This window comes from Alligator sinensis, unplaced genomic scaffold, assembly GCF_000455745.1.
Source record: "Alligator sinensis unplaced genomic scaffold, ASM45574v1 scaffold955_1, whole genome shotgun sequence".
Lineage (NCBI taxonomy): Eukaryota > Metazoa > Chordata > Crocodylia > Alligatoridae > Alligator > Alligator sinensis.
In genome coordinates, this window is record NW_005842791.1 from 39,661 (window position 1) to 44,960 (window position 5,300).

Here is a 5,300-nt window from a genome sequence, read left to right on the forward strand (position 1 = left end):
CTATGATGCTCGCCAGCTCCTTGAGTACCCTGGGGTGAAGATTGTCAGGGCCAGCTGACTTGAAGGTATCCAGCTTCTCAAGATGTTCCTTCAGAAAGTCAGCATTAAGGGAGGGCAGGGGATCACCCTCACCCGGACTTCCCGGCCCTGTAGCGGGCATGGGCGTCCCATGGGACTGATGAAAGACTGACGCAAAGTACCTATTTAATAGGTTGGCTTTTTCCTGGGCGTCAGTTGTCAGTTGCCCCATCTGGTTCAGAAGGGGTCCAATGTTGCCCCTGCTTTTCCTCCGGCTCCCCACATATCTGAAAAAGGACTTCTTATTGTCCTTGATGCTCAAAGCTAGCTGGAGTTCAGTTTCAACCAATTTCAAGGTTGAAGCACCAAAATCAGAATGAAACCAAGGCTCTCAAAATAGCCTCGAAACAAAACAAGGCTTATCGAAACATTTAGAAAGTCGAAACGTTTCAACCATAGGCTGGGGATGGGAAGTCAGTCCAATTGGCCTGACTTTTTATCTCTAGTGCAAGATCCGGCAGGGGGCAGGAGGCATCCCAGTGGGTCTGCTTCCTGGTGCCCCGTGCTAGATCGCCTCAGGGGTGGGAGGCAGCCTGGCTGGGCTGCTTCCCCAACCCCCTCACTTGATTGCACCGGGGGCGGGAGGCAGGCCAGCGGAGCTGCTTCCCCAACCCCCACACTTCATCACACTGGGGGTGGGAGGCAACCCAGTGGGGTTGCTTCCCTGACACCCCCCCCCCACACACACACACACACTTCATCATGCCGGGGATGGGAAGCAACCCAGCTGGGGATGGGAAGCAACCCAGCCGGGGCTGGTCCCCCGACCCCCATGCTTGATCATTCCGGGGGCAGCAGGCAACCCAGTGGTGCCGGCTTGATGAAGCATGGGGGTCAGGGAAGCAACCCTGCTGAGTTGCCTCCCACCCCCAGTGCGATGAAGCATGGGGGTTGAGAAAGCAGCCCTGCTGTGTTGCTTCCCACCCCTGGCATGGTGAAGTGAGGGGGTTGGGGAAGCAGCCCCGCTGGGCTACCTCCCCCTGGCATGATGAAGTGCAGGGGTCGGGGATCAGCCCCGCTGGGCAATCTAGCACTGGGGATGGGATGTCAGCCCAGCTGGTCTGATTCCCCATCCCCAGCAAAATTTAAATCAGCAGCAAAACAACCTTTCTGTTTTGATGGAACGAAACGGAACAGCTGTTTCACCTTGAAATGAAATTTGAGACGAAACACTTTTCCATCGAATCGTTAAAACTCAAGGCCGAACGGTACAGTGCCGTTTCACACAGCCCTACCTGCTACCCAAGGTTTTACTCAGTGGGTGCATATACACATCACCCCATGGCACCATTGTTTCTGAGCTGTGCTTTAGTACTTCATTTTGGAAGACATAGGGTGACATGTAGATGCATGTAGTGAGTCTTTAATGCAAAATACTCTTTGAAAGCAGAGACCAAGGTTTTCTACCTTAGTGGGATGCAGCACCAGACTCATTCTTTCATGTTTTCCTGATGAACTCAGGACTCTTTCACTCTTCTCTGCCCAAGGCCCAGCAAAACTGAAGGGATGAAGGCAGCTCTCAGCTCTACTTGTCCAATGGGCTGATGTTTAGGGTAATTTCTGTCTTCCTTAACTGGAAGGGGGAAACTCTTTCCTGAGTGGGACAAATATGTTCTGGACAAAAAGACCCTAGATTCTAAGATTTTTTCTAGACAGAAAAAGACTAGGCCTCTATGTATTGGTAACTACTTTTATTTAGCTTAGAGCAGTAAGAGCTGCAAAAGATTCTTTTAGATTCTTCTAGCTTTTGAATGATGAAATTTTCTACATTTCAAGGGTATCAGCATGCAACAGCAGCAGCAAGGAACCAAAATTAATTCTTTTTGTTAGTATTATTATTATCATGGTTTCTTTCTAAAATAAGTAGTTCTAGACTTAAAGTGTATCTGTCCTGCTGGTTATGATGCCTTCTATGCACCTCTCGGAAGAAAAAAAAAGACAAAAAAACACCAAAAATGGCACAGTACAAAAACAGTTCACCCCCAGGAATGATGAATGGCTATGTAAGTGGCTTTCCACAGACTCTAAGTGCGCATCCAGATGAACGTGCATGTGCCTGTTGCAGCATCTCAAACCAGTTTGAGACGCTGAAAGAGGCATGCTGAAAATTAAACAATGTTTCCGACATTGCATATTTGCAGCGTGGGCTCTAAATTTGATCCCTGGGTTTCCTGAAAAGGGGTGGGGGGGGGGGGTGCTAAAATTTGTGCAACTGTCCCTCACCCCTATATTTACCTGCGTTAGTTCTACTTCCCTTACTAAAGTTTGGAGTGAGATCTGTTCCCTTGATACTACATGTTCAGCTTGTGTAGATTATGACCAACACCTTCATATCCCTGCCAAGTACCCTAACCATCAGGTTGTAAAAGAGTAAGCTCTGAAGCTGAAGGTCTCTGCAATCAAGTTTGGGAAAACCATCATGTCTGAAGTGGAAGAAAAAAGAGTGAGTCTTAGATTATAATGTAGTGCTCTAGGAAATCATCTGGGAAGAACTCTTGAGTCCTGGCTTTCAGTCCTACTTCTCTGCAATATTTCTATCGGCTCTGTTATTTATTTATTTATTTTTTAATTCAATGCCAGGAGAAATAGAGGCACAGTGCAGGGATTAGACCCCAGTACACATGCTCCTAACCTCCAGTTGAGTCAGGCACACTCTTATTCACTCACCTCCTGATCCCACAGCTCATGCTTTCCTAGCTTCCCCATGGTCCAAGCTTCAGGGGCTGGCAAGGGCTCCAAGTGGCCGAAGCATGGGGTGCCGGCCTTGGGGAGGGGAAGTGGCTGCTTTTCCCTCATGTTGATCACCAGTTTGTTCCCTGCCACTGCTTCTAGTCTGGGCCCCACACCAGCTCTGGGCTCACCAGTCAGGGCTCAGCAGCAGCAGCTGAGCAGAAACTGCTTCTCAATGCTGAGGAAATTAGCCCCCCTTGCTTGCCACATTTTCACTGACTGGCTTTCTTGCCTGCAGCCCAGCCTCTGGCTTCTTTACTATTCCTTCCATCCAGGAAGAGCACACACCAACTGCAGGTGCTTCCTCAGCCTGACAAAGGGTTTTTAAACCTGAAAGCTTCCCAAGATATATTTCTCAAACTATTCAACTAGTCTAATAAAAGATATCAGATCTACTCAAAGAACCTTGCCTGCCTGTTCGTTAGACCAACATGGTTATAACCAGAAACCGAATTAATACACACAAGTGACACAAGTTTTGCTTTGAACAGTTTGAGATGTACTTTCACAAAAGCCCCTGCACCTATCTCCTTAAAACCTGGAAGGCTTCATACCCTCAGAAGGGGCTACCATCCCTGCTGCTTTCACCTTGCTCTGCCTTAACATAAACACACAACATGAGTTTTGCTTTCAACAGTTTGATGGACACTTTCACAGAAACGCCTGTATCTACCTCCTTCAAACTTGGCAAACAATACCCTCAGAAGGGTCTGTTGCCCCTGCTGTTTTCATCTAATTCTGCAAAAAAATGACAAAGTTAAAGGTATTTCAGTGAGTCCTGATTATAGGCTACACCCTGCACTACCAACTACACCCTGCACTACCTCACAGCCCCAATAACCTGTGACCATGAACTGCATACAACTTGTGCAGAAGGTCTAAAAAGAACAAACTTAAATTGCAGGTTTCAATTCAAGGCCTTCCTCTGCTGCAGGGCAGAAAAGAGCTGTGAGGCTAGGACGATCTCTAAGTGTGTAGCATGATGCATTGTATGATATGGTAGTGATCTAGTTGAGCTATCTAAATACTTTGCAAACTATTAGTGTTATTACTACCCCCATACCAACATTGGTGATTATCAGGAGGAGGATGGGGAAAAAAATACCGTCATAAATAAAAGTGACAAAAAACCCCAATAAAATTAACAATAAAAGAAAATTCAAATTAGAAAAAAAGAAAACATTTCTAATGTAGAAGAGAATGAAGTCTTGTGAGAAAAAAAAAAACAATAACCAAAGCAACATGTACATTTGCTATTTTTGTAGCCTCTGAATCAAGGCTGGATGGTATTCATGAAGGTATACTTCAGTTAAACATGAGATATTGGGCTCAGCAAAGGGATTATTGTGTTAGGCAGTAAAACACAGCTTTCATAAAAAGCTTGTATGAAAGATCAAAGGATTCCTTTTGATTTCCTTATCTGTGACTATGAACCTAGAGACTTAGAAACAAATTCAGTCTTCCAGGTTGCTTATGTCCCACCGAATGCATGGACAACACTAGAATGGAGTCAGTCAATGTCTGTGGATATTGTGCACCTACTTTGCACTCCATAACAGCTGCAACAACTGAGAACAGACCCTGCCACAGAGATCTCTTCAAACCTGTTTCACTTGCTTATTCCTGAGGATGTAAATGTAGGGGTTCAAACCCTAGGTCACAAATGTATAGAGAATGGAAATAATCTTCCTGGCATCTTCAGTGCCCCTCTGACCCAGGTGGATGCATATGAAAATGGCTCTGCCATACAATAACGAGACTACCATGAGGTGAGGGGAACAAATATAAAAGGCTTTCTTCCTACCCATGGAAGATGGGATCTGTGCAATGGTAGAAATGATGCAACCATATGACACACTGGTCACTGTGAAAGTGCCAACCATGGTGAATATGAATTCAGTCAAAATCATGACTTCAGTGAGAAGTGCCTCAGTGCAGGAGAGCTGGAACAAAGGAGCTCTATTATGAGTATTAGAAGTGGTTTATGACTTTGGGGGGACAGAACAGCACCAGGACAGTCATAAGAATAGGAGTAAAAAAGCAAGAGAAAACTCCCCACCCAGTATCCCAGCACCAGCTGCACACAACACCTGCTATTCATGATGGTGGGAGAATGCAAGGGCCAACAGCTGGCCACATAGTGGTGAAAAGACATCTAGGCTAAGTGTAAAAATATACAGGAGCCCAAGTAGAAAGACAATAATTAGATAAAACAACAGGGACGGAAATAGCTTTCTTTTCCATGAGGTGGCTGTAGAGAGTCTTGGGGATGAAAACGGACATGAAGCCAAGATCCAGAAGGGAGAAAATCTGGAGGAAGTAGTACATGGGGTTTGGAGACAGTGAACAACCAGGGTCATGGCAATGATGGAAAGGTTTCCCAGCAGGATCAAGAGGAAGATGATGAGAAGAACCACAAACAGGACCATCTCCAGTTGACTACCATTGGTTAAGCCCAGGAGCATGAACTCTGTCACTGTTGTATGGTTCAG